The sequence below is a fragment of the Coenobita brevimanus genome, chromosome 110, assembly GCF_032717465.1.
Source record: "Coenobita brevimanus isolate Jiangsu-jjx chromosome 110, ASM3271746v2, whole genome shotgun sequence".
Taxonomy (NCBI): domain Eukaryota; kingdom Metazoa; phylum Arthropoda; class Malacostraca; order Decapoda; family Coenobitidae; genus Coenobita; species Coenobita brevimanus.
Window position 1 is genome coordinate 16,283,271 of NC_137063.1, and position 19,993 is coordinate 16,303,263.

At 38.7% G+C, this 19,993-nt stretch overlaps 1 pseudogene; it reads left to right on the forward strand.

The window, feature by feature from the left end:
* The first annotated feature begins 15,739 nt into the window (after nucleotides 1-15,739).
* LOC145417626 (5S ribosomal RNA) lies at nucleotides 15,740-15,858 on the forward strand (annotated as a pseudogene).
* Nucleotides 15,859-19,993: the final 4,135 nt, after the last annotated feature.

A 19,993-nucleotide genomic window follows, 5' to 3' on the forward strand; every position in this document is an offset into this window, starting at 1 on the left:
CCAATTCATATTTGTATTGAAATCTCCAATTAATAAAATTTTTCCAGATTTCTCTTCCATTTATATACCAGGTCTCTTAACCCCTTACCCGTGGGCTGTCACAACCGTGACGCTCGTTACATAAATACCACACCACTGGGCATCACTTCTGTTATCCAGGGATTTTTTTAACCCGTATCATCCCATCCATTTTTTTAATTTTATACCCACCCAATCCCGGACCAAAAACGGAAAAAAAATTTATTGCATAAAACAAACCAAAAGGACAAATAAATCAAGGAAAAGCAAAAAAAAGTACTACTTTTAGGAGAAGTAAGAGCAGGATGGCCGTCCGTCGTGTTTTTAGCCCAGTTTCCCAAGCCGTGAGCAATGTTTTCCCACCCAGCTGGGCGGGATGAGAGACAACGGGGGAGGAGAATGGGGGATTCCCCTTTCTCAGTGTCCTCCAATGGCTCATATTCCTCCCCAGAATAGCCATCCAGGTCTTTCTCTTCTGAAGAATCACTAAATGAAGGGACAGAAGGGTCCATGTGACAATTTCAGCAGCCTCCTCCAGCCCAGTGAGGCGGAAAAATGGTGTGATTCTCGTGACATCCTGATGCTCTGAAGGACAGTAGCACACTGATGTTACCCACCCATGCAGAACCAAACTCAGTACTACAACTGCTTGGACACAGTGTTGCCAGTACATTAACCCGCCCCATCCCGACGTTTTCTGGGCAGTGGTATGCCCCAATCCTGACATTTTTGGACCTTTTTTTTTTTTTTGGCTCAAATATCTGCTTTTGGTGAGAAACATCGAAAATTCATAGAGAAATTGCTCACCTGAGGTTTAAAATACTCGATTTAGGTACGAGTACTTCCTTACCTGACTGGGTTTTCTAACAGGCTGGCACCAAAGAAAACGAGTTCTATGGGAGGGTAACTATTTTATCCACTCATAAACAGTATTTATTTATTTACTTGGTACGAATTTATATGTAGTACAAGAGTATACTGGTTTTCAAACAGTAATATAGGCATTATAAGCATTGTTTCACTCACTAATTCATCACCATTCATGACCTTTTTTTTCCCACATTACCTGATCATCATTTCTGACTGTTTCTTCCTCTAATGCTATGTAAACTTTGTCCTCCACATTGTCATCTATTGGGGAATCACTCTGGCCCTGAATGTCTTTATTGGCCAGGTCACTGGTAACAGGTGAATTGCCGAGACAATGGCGTGCAGGGGGGGGGAAGAGGTTATGTGGTGTAAGGCATTGTCCCTGCTTGGCATCTTGTAGAGGAAAAGAGGAAGGTGTCCCGTGTATATGTGCCAAAAATCACTCGCGAAATCACTCACGAAAACTGAAAATTGTGCAAATTAGGGACCTTGCAATGTTGCCGTGTCAATTCACGTCGCCAGGACATGAGTGCACATCATGTGCAGATGTTAATTCACGTCGCCGGGACGGCGCGGGTTAAGCTACTCCTTAGCAAAAAATCAGGTAGATTAAACCAGTTTGAGACGTGCTACAGCGCTCTAATTTTGCTGTCAGCACCATCACGTCACTGGGATTAATCGAGACATTTTGTACTGTCAGCACCATGCCTACGGCGGGATTGTACAGGTTAAATTGCCTGGGCTTTCAGGTGCGGTCTTGTAACATCCATCAGTACTGTCAGTGTGTAACTTTAGGCAATGACGCTAATACCACCAGTACTCGCATCCAGTGTTACCACTTTAGCCATTTTTCTATGTTTGCCTCCCCTCCTCACCTCCCCTCACTTACACCCTCCCCCTCCTAGCTTCAGCCTGGCCACGTAACGCAACTCCAGGCCGTTTTTTTCCATTCGCTTTTTCCATTGAAATGTGCCCTATGCCCTATTCTCATACTAAAAAATATATATATAAAAAGGGAAAAGGCTAATTGATACTGCCATTGGCCATGAAGTAGCTTATTTAACACCTGCCAACACACCCACGTGCACTTGGTAATTTTCCCTGTTCATTACCCATTGAAATGTCCCTTATGACCTATTTTCATACTAAAAAATATATTTAAAAAAGACCTGGAAGTAGCTAATTTATCATGTATTGTCTAGATTTCCTGCTATCTCCGCGGGAGGGGCACGGCACGGCCCAGCCATTCTCATGGGTAAGGGGTCAAACTCTGAAGTGTACTCTCTGCCAGGTCATCACATTCACCTCTCTCCCAAATGTTTGTTTTGGGTGGCATGTATAAATTCTCCACAATTATATTCCCTTCAGAGATGTTCATTTCTAATGCAATCAGTTCTACTTATGAGGGTATATACTGTATAGTTCTCTCTCTTTGACCAGTAGATTTCTCTTTGTTAACCCCTTAACTGCGGGGCGTCACTTTCGTGATGCTTGGGAGCAAGGGATCACACCGCGGGGCATCCCTTTTGTGATTCTGTGTTATTTTGAATTCGCCCGGGCTTTCAAGTGGTGGCTTGTATGATCTATCAGTACTGCCAATGTCCAACACTAGTCAGCACTCCTAATCTCATCTGTACTCCCATCCATTGTTGACAATTTAGCCATTTCTCTCTGTTCTTGACTCCTCTCCCTACCTCCCCTCCATTACCCTCTCCTCTCGCCTGCCCAGCCGTGCTGCGCTAAGTAATCTTCCCTGGAATTTGCCACTGATTTCATCCATTGAAATAAGCCCTATGCCCTATTCTTATACCAAATAATATATACAAAAAAGAAATAAGGTAAGTGATAGTGCCATACACCTGGAATTGGCTAATTATCACCTGACAACACCTCACATGCACTCGTTCGCTAATTTTTGCTGTTTATTTCCCCTTGAAATATGCCGTATAATCTATTCTCATAATAAAAATATAAGAAAGGAAGGGAGAAGCCTAAGTGATATTTACATTCACCTGGAACTACCTAATTTAATGTGTATTGACTAGATTTCCTGCCAATCATTTCATAGCGTATATATATTAGCAGCTGTCACCACGCTGACATTGGCAGCATTGCACTCCCCCTAGGCCACCATACTGTATTCAGTTTACTGTCCTCTTTCAAGATGAAACCACATCAGATTCGCGCCTGTCCAATTCCGCTGCTTTTTAGCCCCATGCAAAGGGCCCTGTGACCTCTACCCCCTAATAAACCTCATGTGGAAAGGGGTAAAGGGCTAAGTGACTGCTGTGGAACGTGAACTGGCTAATTTATCAATGAAAATGATGGACAGTGACTACGATCTTTCTGGTGAGTAAAACAGTGCAAGTGGAAATGTAAATAATGTGTAAGTAATGTGTAAACAGCAAGTGAAAGCAATGAATGTAAATATAAAGGAACAGTGGAATATAGTTTTATAAGTTACTGCAAGTGACAGTGCATAACACAGTGTAAATAAAATAGAAACGTGAATAATGTAATTAAAAAAGAAAATGTAAAAAGAAATGTAAATGAGTAGTAATATAAGAATACGAGTATATATACTAAGAGTAATGAAAGTGAAAGTTTCACTCTAGCATGTACGAATATTATGAGTTATGAAAGTGGAAGTGAAAGTGACAGATTCACTCTCAACACTAGTATACAGGACGAGAAAGTGAATGCTACGTATTTTACTGAAAGAGAAACTGAATGCCTACAGTGACAATAAACTACTATTACTGAAGGAAACTTATGGATAAAGACTGCAGATATATATAAGTGTTATAGAGTAATAGAAATATAAAGTGTGAGCGTTTTTATGAATAATAAATGACAGAATACCAGCGGCGAAAGAGGGCAAGTGGGAAGGTCATATGCGCTCGTAATTTTCATTGCTTTCACAGTGTTTTTTTTTTGGAGTATGGATTCCAAACTATTTGAAAATCATAGAATAGTGTTTCTAATGATAATATCAGGCTGTGGTAATCATATTACGGGTTGTCAGGAAGCTAAAGTGGAGACTTCGTTACCCAACTTCAGAGGTCTCCACAAGTCCTATGGTACTCAACGAACGCTCAACAAACATCCCAGGAGAAAGCTGAATGTATATGCCATAGGCATATATAATTTTAATATTCTAGGACTAATAAATGATTTTGGCCGCAATATTTTTAGAGAGTCTGTCAGAGCGCGAATATGCCTGCGAGACACACTAGTTAAGCCAAAACAACCCAGCGGTTTAGGGGTTAATACCAGAACTTCTCCTATTTTCAAATTTCTATCTCATCTCCATATATTGTAATTGTCAAAGCTTCGTGTGTCTGTGTCATTTGATATCCTTGGGATTAATTTTGTTTCAGTTAGGCAAATAATATGAGGTTCCATTTCTTTGGTATAGTCGTTTATTTCTAATAATTTGGATATCATTCCGTCTACATTTGAGTATAGCAACTTAATCATGTTGTTCACATATTTCACGCAGTTTGAGATTACTGCCTTCCTTTTTCTTTAGTCCCTGTTGTCTATGTACCACTTTCTTACTTGTAATTCCACAGCTTTGTAAACAAAATTTGATCCTCTCTTCCTCTGAACTTTCTTAATTTTTTTGTTTAATTTCCTCCCTCTTCTCCTTTAGTAATCACCATTCCTCCTGATTAGGGATCTTTTTATCCATACTTTTTCTTAGTTCCTTGTTTTTTGTTAGTTTGTTAGCATTTTTTTAAATATTTCCTCTACAGTGTTCACACTTTGGAAGGTTACTTTCAGGTGCCTTGACTTATGTCTCTCATATTTTCTGAGTTCCTCTACATCATTATCACAGGTATCCTCTGATAATTCCTTCAGTATGTTCATTTTATGTTTACAATCTCCTTTTTGTCTCTCATGATTGTTTATTTCTTCTTTATCATCTATACCAGTGATTACTGGAGGTTTGTTGATATCTGCTGATTCTTTGACCTGTTTTGGGTTGTTTTTAATGATTTCTTTCACTTCCTTTCTAATGCTTTTTTCTTCACCTTTTGTTTCTAAATCTTTCTTGACTTTCACCATATCAGCATACATAGTTTGTACTTCATCTTTGCAATTTCTCATCAGTTCATTCATCTGGGTTATCTTCTCTTCAGTGTCTCTGCTCTTGCCTATCAGACTGCTTGCATGCGTAATTGTCTCTTTATCAATTCTGAACTCCTCCATGAATTTCTTATGACTGACAACTGTACATGCCATTTCACTAGTCTTCTTTCTCAGCGAAACTACTTCAACTGACAGCTCATCTATTCCTGTATCTATTTTTTTTAAATTCAATTACTAATTCCTCATTTTCTCCTTCTGCATGCATAGTTCCTTTCTAAATTCATCTATTTCCATTTGAAAAGTTTTCATCAGTTTAATCACTTTCTCTACTAATAGATTAATTATGTTTCCATTTCAGCCAGTTCTGGGTAGAAATAATCATCATCCTGTTTTCTATGTTCTCGTAACTCTTTCCATAACCACTTTTCCAAAGACAGTACTCATCATCCAGAATTTCTTACTTAGAAAGATAACTTTTCTTACAAATCTATATCTCCCTGCTACCCACCTGGTGATAAGGGTGAAACCCAGCTGATGTTTGAGTTGTATCAGCAGACTCGTTTGATGCACTTACTTGTATATATGTACTCTTTTATCTGGACAACACATTTTTGCTTATACTTGCACTGCTATATTAGAACATCATTTAATTTAGCCTAGTACATAGTTTGACTCACATAAAGATATCAGGCGTGGGCGGTAGTGGCCACAGAGGCCAGTAGCGGAGCGAAGTGACAGGCGTCTTCTCTCGCTGATCTCTCTCACGTGTGTGTTCTTACGTAATTGTTCTTACCTAATTGTATCTTTACAGGAATGAGTCAAGCTCGTACTGTCCCGTGTCTTAAACCATACTTATCGTACATATCCTTAAATCTGTGAATTGTTTTGCCACACACTATTTCATTCGGTAGTGCATTCCATTGATCAATTGCTCTGTTTGGAAAACTGAATTTCCTTACGTCTTTATCACCTCTCTTCTTATGCAGTTTTTTGCAGTGTCCTCTTGCTGATGTTTCTCCATATGTTAAGTAATCATTTATGTCTATTTTCTTCTTCCCTGATATGCACTTATATAGCATTATCATGTCACCTCTTTTCCTTCTCTCCTGTAGTGTTGATAGATTCAGTTTATTTAGTCTTTCATCGTAGCTTAAGTCCCTTAAGCTTGGTATCCATCTTGTAGCGGCCCTTTGAACTTTTTAAACTGTCTTTCTGTTATCATACTGTGTTCTTGTAGATGATTTACCCAAGCTTTTCTTATAAGCTTTTCTAATACCTTGCTTACAACACTGGTCAGTGATACTGGTCGGTAGTTGAGTGGATTTTGTCTATTTCCTTTCTTGAATAAGGGGACAATATTTGCTTTTTTCCAAATATCAGGTAGTTTACCTTGACTCAAGGATTTCTTGAAAATAAAAAATAATGGTTTACTTAACTCCTTTGCACATTCTCGTAGAACCCAACATGAAATTTCATCAGGACCACTTGCTTTTCCTCTGACTAATGTACTTAACTCCTCCTGTATTACCTTTTCTGCTATTTGTATATCTGGTAGTATGTGTGGACATGCATGTTCCACATAATCCCTCTCAAAATTTTGTTCTTCTGTAAAAACTAATTGGAAATTCTTATTTAGTGCTTCACAAATATCTTTCTCTTGTGTATAAGTGATTCCCTCGTCCATAATTGATTGTATTATAACTTTTACTTTGGTTTTGCTTCTGATATAGCTGTAAAACAGCTTTGGTTGATCATTACTTTTATTTATTATATCCTCCTCAAACTGTTTTTGGGCTTCCCTCCTTATTCTTGTATAATCGTTTCTTGCCTGTTTGTAATTATTATACGCCCTTTCACTATTATGTCTTCTGTATCTATTCCACAACAAATCTCTTCTTTCTTTTGATTTTTTACATTCTGTATTGAACCATTTCTGTATTTTCTTATCTGCTTCTTTGTGCTGTGGGATGTACTTCTGGACTCCTATTTCATAAAATCCACAGAATTTTTTATATACAGCATTTAAATTTGTCCTCTAAGCTCATTTTCCCAATCAACTTCTAAGAAATACTTCTTTAGGTCTTGATAATTTCCCTTTTTATAGTTTAGGCTCTTTTTGTAACTGTCATTGCTGTTTACTATGTCATATGTTATCCTGAATATATAATTTAGTACTGCATGATCGCATTTGCCGAGTGGAGGGTGATATATTAAACTGTCAATATCATTTTCTTGCCTAGTAAATATTAGATCTAGCACTGAAGGTACATCAAGTCCTCTTTTTCTGGTGGTTTCCCTCACATGTTGCGTTAGGAAGAACTCTTGTACGAGATCCAGGAGCTTTTGGTCCCAACAGCTTTCTTGGCTAATTATATCTAGAGTATTCCAATTTATATTTGTATTGAAATCCCCAGTTAATATAATTCTTTCTGATTTCTCTTCCATTTTATGTAGTAATGATCTTAAACTCTGAATTATACTCTCTGCCAGGTCCTCATATTCATCTCTTTCCCATGTGTTTGATCTGGGTGGCATGTACAAATTGGCTACAATTACTTTACCTTCAGATGTGTTGATCTCTACTACAATCAGTTCTACTTGTGATGGTATATCTAGTTTTATTTCATTGACTTTTAGATTTTTCTTAGTTAATATTATAATTCCTCCTCCTTTTTTTTAAATTTCTGTCTCTTCTCCATATATTGTATTCCTCTAAGTTTAGTATGTCATTGGATATTCTTGGTGTTAATTTTGTTTCAGTTAGGCATATTATTTGTGGTTCATTTTCTCTGACATAATCATTTATCTCTAGTAAATTAGATACCATTCCATCCACATTTGAGTACATCAACTTTATCATCTTGTTTATATACTTGTCATGACATGGTTTTACTACCTTCCTCCTTTTTATTCCATCCTGTTTGTGTACCACTTTCGTACCTGCAATCCTATTACTTTGTAAAAAAAAATTCTTCTTCTCTTCTTCTGATCTTCCCCCATTTTTTGTTTTTGCTTCCTCCCTTTTCTCTTTCAGTAATTCCAGTTCCTCTTGTGTTAGGCATCTTTTTATCCATACATTTTTGAACTCCTCTTTTTCCATAAGATTCTTTGCATTTTTTAGTATCTCTTCCACAGTGTTTACACTCTGGAAAGTCACCTTTAGAGGTCTTGTCTTGCTTTTCTCATATTTCCCTAACCTTTTGTGTTCCTCTATGTCTTTACTACAGATTTCCTCTGATACTTCTTTCAGTAAGCTCATTACATTTGCCATCTCCTTTTTGTCTCTTGTGATCTTGTTTTTTATTTCTTCCTCTTCTATACCAGTGATTACTATAGATTTCTTTATATCTACTGAATCTCTGACTAACTTTGGATTGTTTTGGATTATTCTTTTCACTTCCTTTTTAATGCTTTTTTCCTCCACCCTTGTTTCTAAGTCTTTCTTTACTTTCACCATTTCAGCATACGTGGTTTCCGCATCAGTTTTGTAGCTTTGCACAGCTTCATTCACCTGTGTTATCTTCTTCTCAATATCACTGCTCTGGTCAATAAAACTGCTTACTTGCCTAATTGTCTCTGTGTCATTTTTGAACTCTTCCATAACACTCTCATGATTGACTACTGTACTTGCCATTTCACTCATTTTCTTCCTAAGTGTACTCAGTTCCACTGTTAGTTCACTGATGGTTGTGTCTTTCTTATTGGCCTCCCTTCCTAGTTTTTCTATTTCTTCCTTTTGCAAGTGCATCTGCTTCTTTATTTCATCAATTTCATTTTTGAAAGCCATTTCTAGTTTGTTTACACGTTCAACCAGTCCATTGTGAGTCTCCACTTCAACCAGTTCTTGGTAGAAATCATCATTTTGCTTTCTACCTTTATCCCTTTTCTTTTCCAAATTTGCTTTACTAAAGTATGTATCCATTTTGCAATAATAAAAGTGCGGAGTATGTACTTACAATCCCCGTGTTGTTGTAGTCTAAACAAACCTCAGATGACTCAGCGTATTCTTTCGTCTTGGTTCACTTCCCTGTTTGATCAAGTCTTGTTTAAACTTATTATTTTTTTCCTTTTAATAATGAAAAATCATTTAGTCTAACCTGGTACAGAGCTTGACTCATACAAAAATACTAATTTAGGTAATGCCACTGGCCGTGTTGGTTCGGTACGGAGCGCCGATGTCGCACGTCCGCCTCGATTGAATCCCTGTGTGTGTGTGTGTGTGTGTGTGCAATAATAATAATAATAATGTTTAATGGTTTACTTAAGGCAAGGCAACTCTAAGGTTAAAAATATACATTCAGAGAAAAAACGTATCATTGGTAAAGGGCGAGTACTGTTTTAAAGTTCATTAAGTATAGGAGTCAGAATTATAAAGTGACAGTAACTATGGTTACTCAAGAAATAGGACCAAACAGCAACAATAACAAAGACAACAAAAACTAGACTTTTGGAGACATTGTAAACTAGTGTTCGTTGATCATTCATACAAGGTAGGAATAGTGCTATTCTTATTACTGTCAGCTCTTCCTATAATTGTTAGTAACTTGTTGCTGGTATTGATGCGGTAACAAGGGTGGTTCAGTGTGGCCCAAAGAGGCGGAGCTTTGCCTGATAGGTGTTTTAGATGGCTGTTAAACTGAAAGTTTGGAGTTCTGTGGTATAGTGGACATATACTAGGCCAAGAATTGACTATGCAATATAAGCATTAATATGCCATACCATAAATATGTAATAGTCATATGCTTGTAATAGTTACAGGCATTAATATATATAATAGCACAATACGTAACACATGCACAATATGTAATGTCCGGTGTTCAGGTGGAGATGTAAACATCCTATGGCCAGAATGCAAACACATACCAGAGGATCACATGGGGCAACTGACGAAAGCCAGTTAGTTCATGTGACATAACAGTACGAAACACACACACACACACACACACACACACACACACACACACACACACACACACACACACACACACCAGGCAAAATATACTGTATTCCCAGAAATTGGAGTTGAGAGCCAGACAGAACCAGAGAAGGCAGAAGGGGATTGAAGAAACAAGAGAAGAAAGGTTAGGAGATAGGGTTGAGTAGGAGGTTCGCCATCATGCTAACATTACATGGGTCACGCCACTCTGTTCTTTAAACAAACAATATAACTGTGTCACAATAAAACCCTGTAACTCAGTGAATCTCTACTTTACCTTCACTTATGATTCATTCTCCACGGTGTCCAACAACTCACGACTTTATATTGGTAGCAGCCAATATTACTGGTGACAAAGGTGCCTCACCAATCTACAATTACAATCCCAAACCCTAACTTCGACTATTATATGCATCTGGCAGCAGCAGAAATCTATGATACAATACGATACCAACATCGTGGCAACGATTCTCTACAATATTCACTTGTTACCTAGCTACCTACCAAACTATTAACACTGGTGGCACCGGTAAAAAAAGAATGATGAGAAATGGTAAAAAAAACAGTAAAGAAGACAACAGCGGTAAAGAAGAAAACTACAGTTCTACAGTCATCTAAAATTACAATCTACAACAACTCTCAGCGATTGACATCTCTACATTCACCCAAACCAAGTAACAAAAAGAAAGCAGAGGAAGAAGAAAGAAGTGAAGTAAGAAAGTAATGTTAGCAAAAGCAAGAAAGAGTAAGGAAGAGAGCTTCCACAACCACCACAACACGCCAACTTATCATGAATGCAATGGCACTGACGAAAGCAAAATACTGTATCTGCCAATCAAACCAAGCCATAATCTACCTCAACCATCACCAGCTGCATCCAGTACCAGCATCATCATCAATATCCCTATCTTCACTACCACAGCTACCATTAGTGAGCTAAATATTTATTCTTTTCTAGGTAGAAGTATTTTATTAGCACTTAACCCTCATGTTACCATTCAATGCAGACTGTATCCTACCATGAGCAAGTACTTAGGATGCAGGCCTTGGCATCCAAGATCACACACTGAGTGTCCTCCCCATGTCACCGTGCAATTCCCGCGCACTTGATAGTTCATAAGCAATTTGTCATCACACTTTATTTATGCTTCGATAATCTTTTTTTTTTCCTTTTTACCGTAATCCTGAATAAATGTAATTGCTTATGGTGTTGTAAAGAAGATCAACCGAATGTAAATTATGCCATATTTTTTTAACTTCAGTTTTTCTCACAGAAATATAATTTTTATTGTAAATTTTACTCAGAAAAAGTTATAGGAAATTTATCTGGCTACATTTTGGTGTATAAAGAAGAACTGTAGGTCAATTAGGGCCAATTTTACAGAACACGAAAGGAAATTATCTTCCGCTCGAGCAAGTCATGTAGCACACATGCTGACATTCCATGGCAGTCTTTATTCTCCAGTGATCCCAATTCTACCCAGTCCCACATTTGCGACTTAATAATAGCTGGTATGAATTTATTCATACCAAGTCAACAGTTTACTAAAAGATCGAACTCTCCAAAATGGTTTGATGGCAACTGTGCCAGAGCAACAGCCCAAAAGTCATTAGCATATAACTCTTACTTAAAATCAAAAACATCTGAATCACTCTCCCAATTTAAAATCGCTAGAAATCATGCAAAAGCTGTGTTAAATCTATATAAATCAAACTTTCTTCAAACGCAAGCATCAAAACTACTTAACAACCCTAATGACAATAGAATATTCTGGTCAACTCTTAATTCTTTCAATAATAACTTTAACAAGTCATCTTCCATTCCCCCACTAAAATCTTCAGACGGCAACATTACAAATGACCCGCGTGGGAAAGCAGATATCTTTGCCAGTACCTTTGCCAGAAACTCTACCATAGACGATACTAGCCAGAATGTCCCAGTACTGGAACTTAATTCTCCAGAAATTGCCTCACTTAAAATAGAGACAAGATACGTAAAATCCATCCTAGACAATTTACCTACCAACAAAGCTCCAGGCCCAGATGGAATTCCGCCAATTGTTTTGAAAAAGTGTTCCCCTGAACTTGCCTCTGTCCTAGCTAAATTATTCAGACTATGCATACGTACTTCTTTATTCTCAAATTCATGGAAAGAAGCCAATATCCACCCAGTTCCGAAGAAAGGAAGTTCCTCTGACCCGTCTGATTACAGACCAATAGCTGTCACATCTTCTCTTGGTAAGGTATTTGAAACTTTAATTAATAAGCACATTGCTAACCATCTTGAATCCAACAACTTAATTAGTGATAGACAACATGGTTTTCGCCAAGAAAGATCCACCATTGACATACTCAATCTCTTAACTCATACCATCCATCAATCAATTGATCTTTTTGGAGACTCTCATGCAGTAGCTCTTGATATCTCTAAAGCTTTCGACAGAGTATGGCACCATTCCCTGCTGTCCACACTCCCCTGCTATGGACTAACGTCTAATGTTCCTTTGATTTCTTCATATCTTAGTGACAGGAAAATAAAAGTAAAAGTAGATGATGTATATTCCAATTTCCACTCAATTAACGCCGGCATGCCGCAAGGACCAGTTCTGGCGCCAACCCTATTTCTGTTTCATATTAATGATCTCTTATCTGTCACCCACAATCCCATTCACTCATATGCAGATGACTCAACACTATATAGTTCATTCACACTCAGACACCCATTTACAAAGTCTAATATCTCTACCTTTCAGCTCAGTACAGCTATCTCCATAAATCAAGATCTATCTACGATCACTGAATGGGGACAAAACAACCTTGTCTCTTTTAATGCTAGTAAAACTAAATATATAGTTTACTAATAGACATATATTGCCAGATTCGTACATTACCTTCAGTGCTACTAATATTCCCATCTCCAAAAGTATTGAAATTCTTGGCGTCTCACTTAACAGTGCCCTCAGCTGGACCTCTCATGTCGGACCACTTGCTAAAACCGCCTAAAAGAAACATGGATTATTGTACAGATTCCGTAACTTCTTCGCCGATGAGCAGTTAGCTATAATTTATAAGAGTCATGTGCACTCTCAGCTTGAATATTCCTCACCTTTGTGGAATGGTTGTGGAGAGGTTGCATTAAGACAACTAGACAAAATTCAGAACAAAGCTGTTAGAATCATTAACAACCCTGCCATTACATATAAACTACCTCCCCTGGAAGTAAGAAGGAATGTTGCCTTCCTTGCATTATTTTACAGATATTTTTTTGGCAAATGCTCAGACGAAGTTGCGTCCATGGTGCCACCTCTCCATGCCTTCCCACGTGCTACACGGGCATCTGGTAGCGCTCATGACTGGAATGTCACTCAGCCATATTGCAGAACTTCTGCCTATCAAAATTCCTTCATTCCCCGAACTGCATCTCTCTGGAACTCGCTACCCCAGAGTTGTTTCCCTCCAAATTTCAACCCACAGCTGTTCAGATCTAACTGTTACAGATATTTTAGGAACGGAGGATGCCAGTAATCTGGTGTATGGATTGTTTTTTTTTTTTTAACCATTTGTTTTTCCTTCCTCTGTTCTGTTATTTATTTAAAAAAAAAAGAAAAGAAAACACTGACTGGGACAGTGGGGCGACGCTGGGTGCAGTGTGGGTTAAGCATGCGGGAGGGATACGGTACACGGAGACACAAGTAGTGCTTTGTTCTCACCCAGAAATGGATGCAAAATCATTCTATAACCAAAAAACAGAGGCCATTTCGTTTGACACAACCGGCATCGAATGGTAACGAGCAGGTGATACGTGCACAGACTCAGCCTGCGTTGAATGGTAACTAATGGGTGAAATTTGCACTGCACCCATTAAACATGAAAGGGTTAGTCATTTATAAATATATCTAACTTGTGTATATATACCTATAATAATGTACTAACATTAACTAATTTATCAGTAGTAAAGTAATATCACCATAATATACATATATATATATATATATATATATATATATATACATATATCCTCCTTCCCACACCCTGCACCACTCCTCCTCCACCTTCTGCATCAGGAACGCTCAGGATCTCTCACACAGGTAAAGAGAGTGTTGGAAGTCCTGTTGTTTGGACCTGACAGTTGGCCAGTAGACTACCCGGAAGAATATGACCCAGAGACTGCAAACCTGGAGGATACTCAGGCTGCTGAGGAGGCAGCTTTGGAGCGCTGGCTGGACCTGGAAAGTGCCAAGCTGCTCCACACACTCACACGTGGACCACCAGCCTCTCGCATCCTCACCAAGTTCCGCCTCCTCTTTTTTGTTCGTACCAACCCCAGAGCGCTGAGGGAGACATTGACACTTATAGGCTGGCCTGAGGTGACAGAATTCTGATGTGAAAGTTGGAATTTGAAGGGTGTGCTAGAATGGAGATGTGTCAAAATAGTGATTTTCATGGCGATTTTGTAATGTTGCAAATGAGGAAAAGTTCATTTCTTCAGTCTGGTGATGTATTTATTATTTCATTCATGTTCCTACCAGACAGTTTTATTCAACTCTGGACCCCTCGTGGTTAAGTTGTTATTGAAGGCTATCATTAAACCTCCAGTTTGAACAAGTTTCCCTTAAGGTGTGTAAAATTGTCTGAAGATAAAACTTTACTGAAGAAAAAGATTTATCCAGATTCAAGGGGTTAAAGAAAATTATGTAAGTCCTATACTGTGTTGATTGCAGAAGTGTATGCATTGCAGAAATATTACTGTATTTTGTGTGACGTGCACAGAAACTTGGGATTTTGTGTAAAAATGTGTTCCAGTAAAATTAGTCACATGTTTGAGGTGTTGAAGACCCCTTAAAAGTGAGTTTTACGCCAGGTCCCCCTTTTTTGGATAAGGGCTAAGGTGTTGCCCCTGGATAGAGGACTTTGGTTTGGAGCGTGTAGCATTTTATGACCGGATGCCCTTCCTGATGTCTACCAATGACTCTTGGGTGGATTCGATCCTCCGACCCTTCGGTCAGAGCGGAGCGCTTTAACCAACTGAGCCACGGCTGCTACTTAATACCATAATAATCTTTTGCATGAAGATCAACAGGTTTTGTGCGCATATTACAGAAGAAAATGACTGGAATGGACAGTAAGTTATGACTGAAATAAGAAAAATTATATAATAGTACTTGTAAAATATTCAGTCCAGATAAAGGATTTTTCTTATATACCGTATATGTAATCCACTGTACCATATATACTTTATTTTCATAATTGACTGCAAAAGGAACGTGAACTTATAGAGTAAATATGGAGTTTTCAGTGAAATGTGAGTGTAAGATTAGGGCATATTTGCTATGGTCCATTGAAATACTGACTTAGTCAGTATTAGTACATTCCAGGCTTGACCTTTAATCACAATGAACATTGAACCATGCTGTCTGTCATCCAGTGACAGTGTATCTTTAGTGTGAGCAACAGTTAATAGGCTTGGTGGTACATTAATGTATTGAGCATGGAGACTTCTTTTTCATTTTAGTTTTGCCAACTGGCAGTATTATTTAGCCTAAGATACCCTTCAAACTGGAGGTGTGTCAGGTATAGGCTTATTAAACCCCTAAAATACAAGGCCTGCTTTAAGTTAAAGAAAATCATTTGGAAGCAGCAAGAATAAAATGAAAATGGACATCACCCAGATTAGAAAGATTAATCTACCAGTTCTGAGTAGCTGATCATAAACAACTGAGTCCATTTTCCTACTACCATGGTGAATACATTGTGCTGTACTCTAAATGGTATGCAATTAAGATTTATTTCATGTACATGGATATATATGTCTTTATATAGTAATTTGCCCATACCACGTTGAGTACACCGCTTCCCGTTCGATCAGCGAAGTTAAGCAACGTTGGGTCTGGTTAGTACTTGGATGGGGGACCGCCTGGGAACACCAGATGCTGTTGGCATAACGTTCTCCCTACGTGTCAAGTGGGGTTGGTGGAGGATTAGTGCCCCTCCCTGTAAAAAACAATTAACTCTAAGCCGTTGGCCACCCCGTTTGGGATACATGGCGTCTGGCAATGAATGAATATATATATATATATATATATATATATATATATATATATATATATGTATATTGTTACATAGCCTATGATTTCATCATCCTTTGTGTAATTCTAACGTACAGTGTGCTTCCTGTTTGATCACGAGCGTGTTCTACCTCACTCCCCCCTTCTACCGTTATAGTAGAGTAAGTCGTTCTTTCTGTTGTTCAGAGCGGGATTGTCAACTCTTTGTCCCCATGGCTTCATTTGCGCGTCCTTCTTACAAGTTGTATCAAGCTCTGCCAGCCCCTATATAATGAGCTCAGTCTCTACATTAATTGCCACTTAGATCTACTCCTCATTTTGTTCACATCTCTGTCCTCCCCTGTGCAGTTATTATTGTGAGTGCTCAGGAAGTCTCCAACCATCTAGCAGCTGTGTAATTTGAGTATAAGTGTTGTTGCATTTTGTTCTTGTACTGTATAGCATAAGTTGTTAATTTGCAGGCCTGGTGAGGTTTTTGTGGTTCATGTAGGGTTCTTATTGTCAGCCATCATTAATAATATTTTGTATCTGTAATAATATATCTGGCATTCACTGAGTATTATCTGGTATCTCATTTTAACAGGGCTGACTTAGATAAATTTACTCATGCTAATTTCGTGTTAATAGAGGCTATTGCAGTTAACCATAATATTTAACCTGTTTTTTGCCATTACATTATCCTTATGAGTCCTGAATGTTTTGTTGTTAGTTTGAGCATTAAACTTTAACTTGTAATTTTACCTAACTCTTTTATTTTGAACCTGGACCTTTACGGGACAGTAGTGATTATTAGTATTCTCACTTAAAGTGTACATTATCTTTCTCTGTTCCGTAACTTAAATTTGGCGACCTCTTATCAGGATACTCAGGATATTATCATAAGGATATTGCTTGATATTTTGTGACTATGATTTATTCATGATGTCTACTATTACTACGCTTGATGAAGCCAAAGATTTTTTGTCAAATGTGCAAACAGTGTGTGATGTAGAAAACAGAACAAAGAATGAACTTAAGCTTGTTGCTCAACAATTGGGAATTGCTGTTCGCTCTCATCATTCTAAAGATCAAATTGTTGACATGATTAATGAAAGCTTGTTTAATGTAACTCCTCCAAATGAGCAAACGCAGATTGAATTAGCTAGGTTACAGCAAGCCCCGCAGGAGGCTCAGGCTAAGGAGGCGGAGTCTCGTGCTAAGGAGGCTGAGGCACAAGTTGAAATTGCTAGGATTCAGGCAGACCATGAGTATCGCATGAAACAAGGTGGAACTGGATCATCTAGCTCTGATGATTTTGATGTGGCTAAAAATGTTAAACTTGTCCCTCCTTTTAATGAACCTGATTTAACAAAGTATTTTCAGTTGTTTGAGAGGGTAGCTACAGGTTTTAATTGGCCCAAAAAGTATTGGCCAGTACTCCTTCAAACTGGTCTCACCGGTAAAGCTCAAGTAACTTATGCATCTTTGCCTCAGGATCAATCTGATAATTATGATGTAGTTAAGAGCTTGATTCTTAAGGCCTATGAGCTTGTTCCTGAAGCCTATAGAGTAAAATTTAGGACAATTTACAAGCAAGATAAGCAATCCCATGTTGTGTATGCAAAAATCAAAGAAGATCTGTTAGAGCAGTGGTTAAATTCTAAGACTGTGGATTCTGATTTTGGTAAATTTAAGCAGATGATTTTGCTGGAGGACTTCAAAAGGTGTCTTAGTAAAGATGTAAGCCTATATCTTGATGAGAAAAGAATAGATAATTTGTCTGATGCTGCAGTTTTAGCTGATGAATATGTTCTCACTCACAAGAGATATTCTAAAGAAAAAGGGAAAGCTGAGAGTAAGTACGTTGCCTCTACTCAGAGTACAGGTAACAGGAAAGAGAATAAAGATGATGTTTCTCAGGAAGTAAATACCAGCTTCACCTCTAGATTTCAGAAAAGTAAATGTACTTATTGTAGTAAGCTTGGTCATACTACGGAGAAATGTTTCAGGAGACAGCGTGATGTGAACAAAAGGAGTCTTTAAATATTCAGTCAATTGGTCTAGTGTCCACTCTTGAGAGTTCCCAGAATTCTTTAACTGAGTTAACTGAACCTGCTTTGAGGGGTAACTTAAATTCTCATGATGGAGCTCCTCTTTTGAGCAGTAACGTGGGTGACACTCTCAAGAGTTCATGTGCTAATTTCCTGTCTGATGGTTTTGTCAGTCCTCTGGACAGTAATGACAGGAAATCAGTTAAAATATATCGTGATACAGGTGCTTGCCAATCCCTTATGCTGACCAGTGTTCTAGGCTCTAATGTTAATTCCTCTGATGCAACTGTAATCTTACAAGGTGTAGGGAATAATTACTTCTCTGTCCCTCTGTGCAGAGTGAATTTAGAGTCTGATTTTGTTAATGGTTCCGTTATGGTTGGGTTGGTTGAGACACTCCCAATGTCAGGTGTAACTTTCTTACTTGGAAATGATATTGGTGGAAGTCAAGTGTGTCCAGCTCCTCAGTTGTCTAGTGAGCCAGTGGCTGCGACCCAGGATTGTGATGTCCCTGATGTGTTCCCTGCATGTGCTGTCACTAGGGCTAAGTCTAAAGTTACTGGTGATTTAGAGGATAATGATGATGATGATGTTATCCTAGCTGACACTTTTCTTGCTAATTTGGACCACTCACCAGATGAGGCAGTACCCCGTAGTGTTGATAATTTGTCTCGTCAAGAGTTGGTTGAGTTGCAGGTTGCTGACCCTGAGTTGAAAGGTCTAGCTAACTCTGCTTGCAGTGAGGAAGAGTCAGCTGGTGCTTCTACTTGTTATTATATAAAGTCAGGAGTAATTATGAAGAAGTGGAGACCCCCAACAGCATCAGCCGACTGTGAATGGGAGTTTGTACTTCAAGTTGTCATCCCTCGTGTTTGTAGGCAGGATATCATTAGTGTGGCTCATGATTCCAGTTTGGCAGGACACCTTGGAGTGAGGAAGACTGTGGCACGCATTTTGAAACACTTCTACTGGCCAGGTATCTTCAGGGATGTTTCCTGGTATTGTAAGTCTTGTCACACCTGTCAAGTTGTGGGGAAGTGTAATCAGACCAAAAAGGTTGCACCTCTAGTTCCCATTCCTCCTTTTGAGGCGCCTTTCACCCGTGTGTTGGTGGATATTGTGGGCCCTCTTCCTAAGACTTCTTCAGGATTTTCTTATGTGTCGACCCTGATTGATATGGCTACTCGTTATCCTGAAGCCATTCCACTTAGAAATATCTCAGCAAAGAACGTGGTTAAGGAAATGCTAGGGTTCTTCACAAAGTTTGGTCTGCCCAAGGAGGTACAGTCAGACCGGGGAAGTAATTTCATGTCAAACGTTTTCAAGCAGTCTCTGAAAGAGTTGGGCATCACCCAGATCACGTCTTCAGCTTACCATCCCCAGACCCAAGGAGCGTTGGAGAGATATCATCAAACACTCAAATCGATGCTCAAGAAATACTGTTTGGAACATCAGAAAGACTGGGATAAAGGTCTTCCATTTGTTGTATATGCCGCAAGAGAATCTCCAAATGAATCACTGGGCTTCTCACCTTTTGAACTACTGTTTGGCCATGAAGTAAGAGGACCCCTTAAGTTACTCAAGGAATGCTGGCTGTTGGAGGAAGATGACGTCAACCTTCTGGAGTATGTGATGAAGTTCAAAGAACGGCTGTCCACTGCTTTACAGCTGGCGAGAGAGAATTTAGGAGCTGCTCAGGAGAAGATGAAGACTTGGTATGATAAGAAGTCCAGGTTACGCCACTTTCAGCCAGGAGATCAGGTTTTGATTCTGCTACCAGTTCATGGGCAACCTCTTCAAGCCAAGTTTAGTGGTCCTTATTTCGTGGAGAAGAAACTCAGTGATGTCAACTATGTCATCGCCACACCAGATCGTAGAAAGAACAAGCAACTATGTCACATCAACATGCTAAAGTTATATCACAGGCAGGACGAAAATAATCCAGTCTGCACTGTAGCTGTTCCACCCGAGTCTGCAAG